At 42.8% G+C, this 13,990-nt stretch overlaps 1 protein-coding gene across 1 annotated transcript in view; it reads left to right on the top strand.

Annotated features, from left to right (window-relative positions):
• Positions 1-13,990, top strand: part of CELF4 (CUGBP Elav-like family member 4) — an 87,558-nt gene that overhangs the window by 32,710 nt on the left and 40,858 nt on the right.

Genomic DNA, 13,990 nt, shown 5'->3' with positions numbered 1-13,990 from the left:
CCTCCAGGTGGCCTCAACGACTCTCTAAAAGAATGCAAATGACCAGCTGTCTTCAAGGACTTAAATCCTTTTAGAGAGTCGTTGAGGCCACCTGGAGGTTTTATCTGTGTCCTCAGGGTCACCTGAGTAGTGCAAATGAGTGTGGAGCTTTCTTGACTACAGGATGTTTTCAGCCTTGGGTCCCTTCACATTCATTTACACCACTCAGATGACCCTGAGGACACAGATAAACCTCCAGATGGCCTCAACGACTCTCTAAAAGAAGGCAAATGACCAGCTGTCTGCAAGGAGTATAAATCCTTCCATTCCCTGCCATCCGGTCAGAGCTGAAGAAGCTTCTTGGATGAGAAGCAAAATGTCGTCAAAGGAAAACAAAGGAAGTCCAGTTGCTTCCTGAAAAAGCACCTTGGGATAATTTCACTTTTTTTAATCTACAAATTGTCCCACAGTGAATTGTCCCATGGCAGGTTGGCCACGGCGAATTGTCCCACAATGAGTTGGCTGTGGTGAGTTGGTCGTGGCGAGCTGTCCCTTTCCACATTGGGAAAGGGAACAGGGAAAGGAGCCCTGGAGGACAGAAATGGGTCAGGGCAGGGGATGCCGAGGGAAATGTGGGGTGCCAAAGCAGAGGAGGAGGGACAGGAAGAAGGGAAGGAACGAAGGAGAGAGGAAGGTGAACCCAGGCCTTGGTGAAGTTGGTCTACAGCAGAATTCGATCTCCTTTGGCCAAAGACAGAAGGGTAGGAGATTCTCAGTCATCCAGATCATGGTTGTCCCAAAGGTGTTTTTTCAAAAGGCAACTGGACTTCCTTGGTTTTGCCTGAAGATGTTTCACTTCTCATCCCAGAAGCTTCTTCAGTTCAGAAACCAAGGAGAACCAAGAAAGTCCGGTTGGCTTTTGAAAAAACACCTTTGGGAGACAGAAGTGTTGGGTTCCAGGATACATGGCAGAACATTGATGTGGGTAGGTGGTCCCCATCCTCGCTCCTCTTTCCTCTTGTGCTGCTGCTAATTGTTTGGGATGTTGCCATGTTGTTGGACGGGGTGGTGGCTTCCACTCTGAACACTCTGCATTCATCTCCTGCCATCACTTCACTCCCCTCATGAGCTGCCCGCTCTCTGCTCACCTGCATTGATTCCAAACCTTTTCTCACCTGGCCAACCCTTGTCTTCCTGGCACAGCTAGGGAGGACTTCCCAAAAAAATGAGGTTCGGGAGGAATTTTTGCTTTTTCAATCTTCTCCAGATCCAGTTCAACGCCAGCTTGGGGCATTGCTCCCCTTTGTGTCCGAATCCTGATGGGTTGCACCATGAAATGTCTTTGAAAAGTGGATTGACCCACCACTGGGGTTTAGGGCAAGAAGAAATAGCAAATTGTGTGAGCTGGAGTGGGGGTACAGAGGCCAAAACGTGGGTACAAAGGCGGAAGTAAACATTCTTCAACATGTGCTGGGAGTCCCAAATTAGTCGTTTGCGGGAACAGCCCCTAAGGGTGCTTGTAGAGTGATACCAACACAGGGGTCCACACCTGTCTATCCCCATGAGAAATGGAGATCTTAGTCAGGTTCAAGGAGGCCTATAGAAGTCAGCATGGAATGCAGACAATCCCAACATGTGTCCATGAATTATATCCAAAAGAAGATTCTGGTGGGATAGGGACAGAAATCTTTGGTTGTGTGCATACGTGTGTTTTTACGTGGGTCATAACTGGGTTCTTGGAGATTAATTTTGAGCTGGCAGGACAGAACGTAAAGAATAATGGTGAGGTGAGGACTTGTGGGAGAGAAGGGAGGCTCAGAAAAGTAATGGTAGTCCTTGACTTACGACCACAATTGAGCACAACGTTTCAGTGAGATTGTTGTTAAGGGTATTTTGCACCACTTTACGACCTTTCTTTCCACAGCTGGTAAGTGAATCACTGCAGTTGTTAAGGGAGTCACACGGTTGTTAAGTGAATCTGGCTTCCCCCATTGACTTTGCTGGTCAGAAGGTCACAAAAGGGGATCACGTGATTCTGGGATGCTGCGACCGTCATAAATGTGAGTCTGTGAATTTTGATCACGTGGCCACGGGGATGCTGCAGCAGTCGTAAGTGTGAAAAATGGTTATAAGTCACCTTTTTCAGTGCCGTTCTAACTTCACCCACTAAATGAACTGTTGTAAATTGAGGACTAGCTGTAGGATTTGGGGCTGGGGTAAATCCCAGAACTGAAGGACCTTTCACCAGTTGCAAGGATGGGCAACCTTGGCTCTTTTATGACTCGTGGACTTCAACTCCCAGAATTCCTGAGCCAGCCACGCTGAGGGGAAAGAAAGAGGTTTCCAAGCTGAGCCATGCTGGCTCAGGAATTCTGGGAGTTGAAGTCCAGGAGTCATAAAAGAGTCAACGTTGCCTACCCCTGCACTATGTGAATTTCTTTCCAGAGAAATTCTAGCCAAGGTAGTTTTTTCACGACTGGAGGACCACGTAAATATCACGATGGCCACATTGCAACTAAGAGAAAAACCCCAGAAGAGAAAAGTGTGTTATATTGGACAACATAATAATGAGGCATATTGCCTTTCTTTCAAAGAGACTGAACATTCAGGACCAGTTGCAGAACCATATGGACGGCCTTTTTGCTCCAGTATGTTGCTAATGTTGTACGGCTTTTCTGATGTCCCTTAGGAAAGAAACACCTGTGGGACATCATGTGTCGGTCCTAACCCTGAGTGACTGAGCCTCTTGCTGTATGTAGTTTTCCTTACTAACAGACATGCCCCTGATGCACCCGGCTGCATCAGACCGACAATTCAACCTGATGGCAGAAGCCATTATTTGTTAATTCTGGTAATGTGACTTTAAAATGTTGGGAGGGAGGTACGAAGGAAGGAAGGAAGGAAGGAAGGAAGGAAGGAAGGAAGGAAGGAAGGAAGGAAGGAAGGAAGGAAGGAAGGAAGGAAGGAAGGAAGGAAGGAAAGGATGAAGAAAGGAAGGATGAAAGAAGGAAGGAAGAAAGGAAGGATGGAGGAAGGAAGGAAGGAGGAAGGATGGAGGAAGGAAAAAAGGAAGGAGGTAGAAGGAAGGAAGGAAGGAAGGAAGGAAGGAAGGAAGGAAGGAAGGAAGGAAGGAAGGAAGGAAGGAAGGAAGGAGGAGAGGGAGGGGAGGGAAGGAAGGAAAATGGGAAGAAGGAAGGAAGGTAGGAAGGAAGGAAGGTGACGGAAGGAAGGAAGGAAGGAAGGAGGAGAGGGAGGGGAGGGGAGAGATTAAGGGGAGGGAAGGAAGGAAAATGGAAGGAAAAAAGGGAAGGAGGGAAGGAAGTAAGATAGGAAGGAAAATGGGAGAGGTAGGGAAGGAAGGAAGGAGGAAAGGAAAGAAGGAAGGAAGGGAGAAGAGGGAGGAAAGGAAGGAAGGAAAGAAGGAAAATAGGAAGGAAAACGAGATCAAGGGAGGAACGGAGGGAGGGAGGGAGGAAGGAAGGAAGGAAGGAAGGAAGGAAGGAAGGAAGGAAGGAAGGAAGGAAGGAAGGAAGGAATTCTCCACAACACTATTCATTACAGGGATTAAATTATTCATTGACAACGTCCCATGACAGGGTCCCAGACAATTGAAGTGTTGGTCCCTTCTCCATCTGTTGCTTTGTTCAATCTTATTCTGTTATTAGCAGGACACAGGAGATTCCCACTGAAGGGAGAGACAGGAATATTTTAAAAAAAAACAAAAACAGGACCCATCACACTCCCTTTCTCCACCCCCAGCCCACAAGCAGGGGAGGGGGAGGCAGCCCGGAGCAGAAGGGGAGGGGGGAGAAAGCCAGAGAAGTATTGGGGCCTCACGCACCACTATTCATTTTGCAAACTATAATTAATTTGATGTTTAGATTAATATCTGATGCACTCTCAAAGGTGCACACAAAGCATTTTCCCTTTATTATAATGTTGATTGCTTATTGGGGAGATAAATTTTCATTGTCAAGGAATCCCCCGACTTAACAAAACTTTTAGTCCTAGCAAGCATGTCTGCAAAAAAGAGCAAAGGTGGGTGTTTTCGCCACTCCACGCAGACGCCTGGCCAGGCTTTGGCCTGGTGATCCTCTCAGCCGGGAAAGTGCCCTCATGAGGGGCAGAGGCCTGGCTTTATCGGGTGGCCAATTTTGACTTTGCCAGTGAGACTCTCCGTTCAGCCCCTCGGCTTGTGCAACAGACATGGGTTGTTGTTTATTTGGGGATATTGAAGAGGCAACCTGGAAGATCTCCGGATTCTAAGATGTTCCAAGTCTCTCTCTCTCTCTTTTTTTAATTCAAAAAGGGCAAGATGGAAACCTTAACTGCTTGATGCCACAGCTTCCATTGTTCAGGTGCAGCCACCATCTTGACTTTTTTGCCCCTTTGTACCTGCTGATGCCCCCATCCTGAGACTAATATACGATCTGCACCATAAATGGAATAAAAATACCTATAAACCTAAAACCATATAGATAGAAGTTAGATGATTAGATAGATAAATAGATAGATAGATAGATAGATAGATAGATAGATAGATAGATAGATAGATAGATAGATAATAAATGGACGGATGAATGCATGGATGGATAGATATAGATATAATTGATAATATAGATAGATAGATAGATAGATAGATAGATAGATAGATAGATAGATAGACAGATAATAAATGTATGGATGAATGCATGGATGGATAGATATAGATATAATAGATAGATAGATAGATAGATAGATAATAAAGGGATGAATGCATAGATGGATAGATATAGATATAATTGATAATTAGATAGAGATATAAGAGAGAGAGAGAGAGAGAGAGAGAGAGAGAGAGAGAGAGATGGATGGATGGATGGATAGATAGACAGACAGACAGACAGACATAATAAATGGATGAATGCATGGATGGATAGATATAGATATAATTGATAATTAGAGATATAATAGATAGATAGATAGATAGATAGATAGATAGATAGATAGATAATGATAGATAGATAGGTAGATAGATATAATTGATAATTAGATGATAGATAGATAGATAGATAGATAGATAGATAGATAGATAGATAGATAGATAGATAGATAATGGATGGATGGATGGATGCATGAATGGATAGATATAGATATAATTGATAATTAGATAGAGATATAATAGATAGATGAGAGAGAGAGAGAGAATGTATGTCTGTGTTTCTGTGCGTGTGTATCTGTGTGTATGCATACACATGTATATTATTGCTAACAGTTTCCTGTTTGTCACCTTTAACTGGGCGAAAGAGAACATCCTCCTAGGAGAACAGTTTTTGAACCAAGGTAGGTCAAACGAGTTCTTATAAAATGTGTGTCCAAACCTGGGACCCATCACTTCCATGAAATTGAAATTTGGCAATTTGTGTAAAATATTTTACGGCACATAAAATGATGGCAAAAACATTTTACACCATCAGACGAGATGCCACACAACATTTCCTGTGGTCGCCTCCTGGGGGGGTTGACTGTGCAATACGGTTCATTCAGTGCGGGCTTCTTTTCAAGGGCTGATGCACCGTTGAAGATCTCCCTGAATTTTAAAGATTTTTTTTCCCCTACATTAGAAGCTCTGCCATTGTTGAAGGACAGGTAGTCCTTGACTTAACAACAGTTTGTTTAGTAACCAAAGTAACAACGGCACGGAAAACAAGTGATTTATGACAGTTTTTCACCCTTACGACCGTCGCAGCATCCCCGCGGTCACGTGATCAGAATTCAGATGCTTGGCAAGTGACTCGTATTTATGACGGTTCGCAGTGTCCCCGAGGTCATGTGAAACCCTTTTGCGACCTTCTGTCGAGCAAAGTCAACAGGGAAGCCAGATTAAACTTTACAACCGTGTTGCTAACTTAACAACTGAAGGGATTCACTTAACAATTGTGACAAGAAAGGTTGTAAAATGTGGGGCAAAACTCATTTAACAGACGTCTTACTTAGCAACGGAAATTTTGGGCTCCGTTGCAGTCGTACGTCGAGGACTCCCTGTATTGAGGACTCTCATATGGATATATCTCTGAAAGGATGACCCAAGAGGTCCCACGCTGTCTAGTGTAGTGCATTTATATGCACGTGCGCACAGACACACGTGCACACTGCCAGGGTGAACAGATTCGTTTTGTAGAACACAACAAAAAAGGTGGTTTTAATGCATCCCAAGAACCACATCAGATTTTGATGAAGCAAGACAGGAAGAGTGTTGAAGTCTTTGAAATTTGGTGCTGGAGAAGACTCTTCAGAATGGACAACCGTGGACAGCGTGGACAACCACCACAACAAGCAAAGAGAACATCAAACACCCCAACCCAAAGTTGTTATCCAAGGTCCTACGGAGCAGGTTCAAATTGTGGGAAGACTTCACTACAAAGCTGAGAAAGATAGAAAAAGAAGATCAAGACCAGGATAGACAGCAAGGTAGATAACGCATCAACCAAGCAACTAACTATCTATGGAGATTCTCCGTCATCCAGGTCATGGTGGTCCCAAAGGTGCTTCACCACGAGGCAACTGGACTTTCTTGTTTTTCTTTGAAGACATTCCGCATCTCATCCAAGAAGCTTCTTCAGCTCTGACTGGATGGTGGGGAGTGGAAGGATTTATACTCCTTTCAGACAGCTGGTCACTTGCCTTCTTTTAGAGAGCCGTGGGGCCACTTGGAGGTTTATCTGTGTCCTCAGGGTCACAGTGCAAATGGTGCAAATGGGAACTGCTGAAAGGACTATGTTATAGACTGGACTTTCTTGTTTTTCTTTGAAGACGTTTCGCTTTTCATCCAAGAGGCTTCTTCAGCTCTGACTGAATGGTGGGGAATGGAAGGATTTATACTCCTTGCAGACAGCTGGTTATGTGCCTTCTTTTAGAGAGCCGTTGAGGCTTATCTGAGTGGTGCAAATGGGTGTGTAGCCTTCTTGGCTGCAGGATGTTTTTTTCTGCCCTAGGTCCCTTCCCTTCCATTCTCCACCAGTCAGTCAGAACTGAAGAAGCTTTTTGGATGAGAAGCGGAATGTCTTCAAAGAAAAACAAGAAAGTCCAGTTGCCTCTTGAAAAAAGCACCTTTGGGACAACCAACTAGCTAAGATGCAGTTTTCAAGACTGAAAGTTGGAATCTGTGTACATTAGAGACTATTTACTTACTTCATTTATTTTATTTTATTTTTATTTTTATTATTTTATTTTATTTTTTTATTTGTTTATTTATTTATTTATTTTCAACTCACCTGGAGGTAACCCTAGGCCAGGGGTAGGCAACCTTGGCTCTTTTATGACTTGTGGACTTCAATATCCAGAATACCTGAACCAGCCATGCTGACTCAGCAATTCTGCGAGTTGAAGTCCACAAGTCATAAAAGAGCCAAGGTTGCCAACCCCTGCCCTAGGCAGTTTCCATATCTGTTCCAATGCTGAATTCTCTTTGCTCTCTCTGTTCCTTCCAATCAAGGAACTACCAACTCAAGACAAGCAATCTAACAGTGGATTTAGTGCATAATTTACAGGTAGTCCCCGACTTAACGATGCTAAACTTCGTTTAGTGAATGTTCAAAGTTACAGTGGCACTAAAAAAAAAAAGTGACTTGGGAACATTTTTCACACACTTATGACCATTGCAGCATCATGTGAACAAAATAGGTGTCATGGTTCCGACAGATGAAACTCTTCAAAAGAACTTCGAGGCATTGTTTACCTTAAAGAATCTTTTATTCGAGTAGCATAGCATCGGCACTACATAATAAAAACTGAATTCCCCTCCCCTGGGTACATATTTTCAAAGCACAATTCCCTCCTCCAATTAACTGATAAATCACATTCCCCAATTAGCTTAAAGCGGGGGCTTCCTCTCCAGCTCTCCAGCCCGGCAATTCTGTATCAGTTCTGGGCTCAATAACCTTGATTCTCACGCTAAGTTTAGTGTTGTTATGTCTAACTGGACTCTCATTCAAATCCTCCCCCCCTCCCAGTATCATCTAATTCTAAAAGTGAAAGGGGAAAAGATGGCTACATTTCCATCTGTTGTCAATGCAAAACATCCGATGTTAGCAGCGTTGACAATAGGGTTTGTGCAGACATTAGGTTCAACCACAATGGTCCTGAAAACAAGTGACTTAGGACCGTTTTTCGCACTTACAACTGTTGCGGCATCCCTGCGGTCACATGATCTAAATCCAGATGCTTGGCAACTGACTCATATTTATGACAGTTGGGGCTGTCCCGGAGTCATGTGATCCCCTTTTGTAACATTCTGACCAGCAAAATCAATGGGGGAAGCCAGATTCACTTAACAACTGTGTTACTAACTTAACAACTGAAGTGATTCACTGAACAACAGTGGTAAGAAAGGCGGTGAAATGCAGCAAAACTCACTTAACAACTGTCTTGCTTAGAAACAAAAAATCTGGGCTGATTTGTGGTTATAAGTCCAGGACTATCTGTATTCTATTGTCCCTCTCCTTAATCTCCAATGATTTAGCCCAAAAGAACAGACTGAATTTGGTACATCTGAGATCCCCATCATGGTTTGTGTTTCAGCTCTTTTTAAGTACAAACTTCACCTCGCTTGTTTCTATTCTGTTTAGATTTCATTTTAAGTTCACATATTGAGAGACGGAGGGAATCTCTTCACATAATCAGATTTCTTTCCGAATAAAATAAAATATCCCATTTACATTTTAAAACTTACTTTTTTTTCCCCCAAGTCATCTATTTTTAATCCCTCCCGGGCCACGATGTAATTTTTCTCAGCGATTATTCTGTACTTACTCTTTCTTATAAATGAAAGAGTATATAACCCAGAAAAATTATGTGAGGGATCAATGAAACCTAACGTTGCATATATTTTTTTTCTGCTTGTATCATGGTTTTGCCACGCGAAACCTCATTTATTTGCAAGAAGCACCGTAATGGGATTAGGAGAACAGATAGCTATCTTCACAAATTGTGCCAGCCAGATTTAGGGTTAAATTTCTAAGCTCCCGGTTTCAGCAAGGGTCCGTCGATCCTATGTTATTTACAGCCGTACGCCGTCAAACTTCTACCGACAACAAACATGCAGTGAACTAAAATATTAAGAAAGAAAAATGTAGCCAATTGCTTTCTGACATGGAATAATCTATCAGAGCTTAATTACGCCCTGGATTTCCTTCCAGCAATTAAGAAGGATCGAGATAATGAAAACTTTTTTTGGAGATTTCTTTAAGGGCGTATCGATTAAAGGGGAAAAAATGGGTTCTCTTCTATGGGACAGTTGGAACAGATGATTAAGTTCAGATGATTAGTTCATCCTTGTTGACAATTTTGACTCCTTGTGGGATAGAGACTAGCACCAACAGAAGGGAATATTTGTAGCTCAGAATTAAAATGTGGACTCCTTGGTGCTCTCTGATTTAGTTGTTTTCTAGCAGACATTTCATGACCCAAATAATAATAATAATAATAATAATAATAATAATAATAATAATATAGAGAAAGTCATAGAAAATGATAAAATTAAACTGCTCTGGGACTTCAGAATTCAAAAAGACAAGCACCTGCAAGATAACACCCCGGACTTAACAATTGTCGATAAGAAAGACAAAAAAGTCTGGATAGTGGACGTGGCAGTGCCTGGAGATAGCAGAATAGACGAGAAAGAACTGGAGAAGATAACAAAATACAAAGACCTACAAATAGAAATAGTAAGACTGTTGCAAAAGCAAGCAAAGGTAGTACCAATAGTAATAGGTGCCTTGGGTGCAATCCCAAAACAACTGGAGCACCACTTGAACACCATCATCGGCACTGACAAATTCGCTATTAGTCAATTGCAAAAGGTGGCCTTACTAGGAACTGCTTCCATCCTGCGACGATATCTGTAATACCATCAAACATCCACATCTGCCTATCCCAGGTCCTGGGTAAGGACTCGATAGGAGGAGGAGGAGGAGGAGGAGAGCTGTGGGATCCTTGATGCTCCCTAAGCTGTTTCCTCAAAGACATTTTACTACCTAACTAGATTACCTGATCAGTATTAGAAGAGAATGGAGTTTGATTTCTGTTTATATGCAAGTGGATTAAAAGACAATATTTGTAGTTCAGGGTTGAAATCAAGGATCCTTGGTGCTCTCTGAGCTTGGTGGCTTTCTTCCCGACGTTTCCTTACCAGCTCACTGATGATGTTACCAAGTTTGGTAATGACACGTTTGCAAGAAAACCACCAAGCTCAGAAAACACCAAGGATCCCATATCCCCTTCTGGGTTTGGCACACAGAATCCAGGCCCACAAAGCCTGGCTCTCAGTCTCCACCAATCTCTTTCTCTCCAGCCAAAGTATTTATCCTTGCAGTCTCCTCTTTTTGGGCGCAACTTCTAAGTCTGACACTCCTCTCAGATAAATATCCTCTTGCTTCAAAGCCAGCAACTTTGCCCAACAAGAAACATTGGATGCCCTGAGCTTGCAAATTTCTCCGTCCTCCCCTGCCTTGCTAAATCATTTATTTTGTGCAGCCTTTTTTCTTTTTAGAAATTCCTAGAATAAAAAAAAAACATAAAACAGATTTATCACAAAATCCTATCCTGCCATCAACCTTCTTCAGACCGGTACATATATTTCTCTGATTATTAATTAACGGGAACAGAGAAGACGCTTTGTACTTTTTACGCTCTCTTTCTGGTTTTTTTTCGCCCCTTCCTTGTTCTTCAGAATTAGGTCTTCCTCGTGTTACACTGTTTTATGAGCAGTGGGTGCTGGTTGTGGGTTTCTCCCCCATCAAGCATGGTTTAGAATAACTCCATGTAATCCTCAACTTACGACTCTTTGGGACAAATAATAATAATAATAATAATAATAATAATAATAATAATAATAATAATAATAATAATAATAATACCATCAAACATCCACATCTGCCTATCCCAGGTCCTTGGTAAGGACTCAATAGGTAGACAAAATGCCAGATCCAGTCTGAACATCTGGCTGACTGTGTGATGATCCATAATAATAATAATAATAAGTACATCAGATGGTTGAAGAAGAAAAAAAATGGCTTTGGAAGAATATCTGAAGGACAATGATGAAGATGCACTAAAATTAGTATATCAGGAAGGCTTACTGACTACTGGAGAGATCAAACTGGCCTACAAGAAAAACCAAATGAAGAACAGAATAGAGGTGTGGGAAGACAAAGCACTACATGGCCAATACGTAAAAAAAATAGCTGGAAAAGCAGATAATAACAAGACCTGGCAATGGCTAAGAGCAGGAAAGTTGAAGAAAGAGACAGAGGGACTAATTCTGGCTGCAAAAGGCCAAGCCTTAAGGACAAATGCATATAAAGTCAAAATTGAGAAGACAGCAACAGACAGTAAGTGCCGCCTATGCAAAGAAGCTGAAGACACAATGGACCACCTGGTAAGCTGCTGCAAGAAGACTGCACAGACTGACTACAAGCAGCGGCATGACAAAGTAGCAACAATGGTGCATTGGAAGATCTGCAAGAAATATCATTTGCCTGTAAGCAAAAACTAGTGGGATCTTAAAAAGAGAAAGTCATAAAAATGATAAAATTAAACTGCTCTGGGACTTCAGAATTCAAACAGACAAGCACCTGCAACATAACACTCCGGACTCAATAAGAAAGAGAAAAAAGTCTGGATAGTGGACGTGGCAGTGCCTGGAGACAGCAGAATAGATGAGAAAGAACTGGAGAAGATAACAAAATACAAAGACCTACAAATAGAAATAGAAAGACTGTGGCAAAAGCAAGCAAGGGTAGTACCAAAAGTAATAGGTGCCTTGGGTTCAATCCCAAAACAACTGGCGCACCACTTGAACACCATTGGCACTGACAAATTCACCATTAGTCAATTGCAAAAGGCGGCCTTACTAGGAACTGCTTCCATCCTGCGACGATACCTGTAATACCATCAAATATCCACATCTGCCTATCCCAGGTCCTGGGTAAGGATTCAATAGGTAGACAAAATGCCAAATCCAGTCTGAACATCTGGCTGACTGTGCGATGATGATGATGATGATGATGATGATGATAATAATAATAATAATAATAATAATAATAATAATAATAATAAAGTTGGAAGGGACCTTGGAGGCCATCTAGTCCAACCCCTTGCTCAGGCAGGAGACCCTATCCCAGGGGTAGGCAACCTTGGCTCTTTTATGACTCATGGACTTCAACTCCCAGAATTCCTGAGCCAGCATGGCTCAGCTTGGAAACCTCTCCCTTTTCCCTCAGCGTGGCTGACTCAGGAATTCTGGGAGTTGAAGTCCACCAGTCATAAAAGAGCCAAGGTTGCCTATCCCTGCTCTATACCATTTCAGGCAAATGGCCGTCCAGTCTCTTCTTGAAAACTTCCAGTGTTGGAGCATTCACAACTTCTGGAGGCAGGTAGTTCCACTGGTTAATTGTTCTCACTGAGCCCAAAATCTCTGCTGTTCAGTGAGACGGACGTTAAGTGAGTTTTGCCCCATTTTACAACCTTTCTTGCCACAGTTGTTAAGTGCATCACTACAGTTGTCATGTTCGTAAAAGGGTCGCAAAATGAAACCGGCTTCCCCATTGATTTTACTTGTCAGAAGGTCGCAAAAGGGGGAATCACATGACCCCGGGACACTGTGACCGTCACAACGATGAGTCAGTTGTCAAGCGGCTGAATTTTGATCACGTGACCCCCCAGGATGCTTCAACGGTTGTGCGATAGACAGTCGTAAGTCACTTTTTCAGTGCTGTTGTAACTTTGAACGGTCACCAAATGCACTGTTGTAAGGCGAGGACTACCTGTACTGGCATAAAAGGAGAATGAGGTATATGTTTTTTTTTTAAATTTCGTTTGTATCCCACCTTTATTATTTTTACTAATAACTCAAGGCAGCGAACATATCCAATACAATTTCCTCCTATTTTACCACATCAACAACCCTGTGAGGTGGGTTGGGCTGAGAGAAAGTAACTGGCCCAAAGTCACCCAGCTGGCTTTCATGCTCAAGGCAGGACTAGAACTCAGCGTCCCCTGGTGATTAGTCCAACATCATCCACCAGCTTTCATTCCTAAGGCAGTACTAGAACTCACTGTCTCCTGGTGATTGCTCCAAAATCATCCATCAACTTTCATTCCTAAGGCAGTACTAGAACTCACCGTCTCCTGGTGATTGATTCAAAATCATCCACCAGCTTTCATGCCTAAGGTGGTACTAGAACTCACCGTCTCCTGGTGATTGGTTCAAAATCATCCACCAGCTTTCATGCCTAAGGCGGTACTAGAACTCACCGTCTCCTGGTGATTGCTCCAAAATCATCCACCAGCTTTCATACCTAAGGCGGTACTAGAACTCACCGTCTCCTGGTGATTGGTCCAAAATTATCCACCAGCTTTCATGCCTAAGGCGGTACTAGAATTCACCCTCTCCTGGTGATTGCTCCAAAATCATCCACCAGCTTTCATGCCTAAGGCGGTACTAGAACTCACCATCTCCTGGTGATTGCTCCAAAATCATCCACAGCTTTCTTCTTCAAGGCAGGACTGGAGCTCACCGTCTCTTGGTGATTGCTCCAAAATCATCCACCAGCTGTCATGCCTAAGGTAGAACTAGAACTCACTGTTTCCTGGTGATTGGTCCAAAGTCAGCCAGCTGGCTTTCATGGCTAAGGCAAGACTTGAATTCACAATCTCCTGTTTTATAGATTGGTGCCTAAACCATTAGACCAAATTGGTTAGTCTGTCTAGTCTAACAAAGAGAAGAACTGTGGGTGTCATGGTGGCAATCTTCCAATATCTGAGGGTCTTCACCGAGAAGATGGAGTCAACCTATTCTTCAAAGTACTGGAGGGCAAGATGAGAAGTAATGGATGGAAGCTTAACAAAGAGAGTTCAGCCTAGAAATAAGAAGAAACTTCCTAATAGTTAGAACAATTAATCAGTGGAACAACCTGCCTCCAGAAGTCATGGGTGCTCCATCACTGGAGGTTTTCAAGAAGAGACTGGACAACCA

The sequence above is a fragment of the Crotalus tigris genome, unplaced genomic scaffold (genome assembly GCF_016545835.1).
Source record: "Crotalus tigris isolate CLP2741 ecotype Arizona unplaced genomic scaffold, ASM1654583v1 scf7180000021486.375087, whole genome shotgun sequence".
NCBI classification, from domain to species: domain Eukaryota; kingdom Metazoa; phylum Chordata; class Lepidosauria; order Squamata; family Viperidae; genus Crotalus; species Crotalus tigris.
This window is presented reverse-complemented; position numbering and strand designations above follow the sequence as displayed.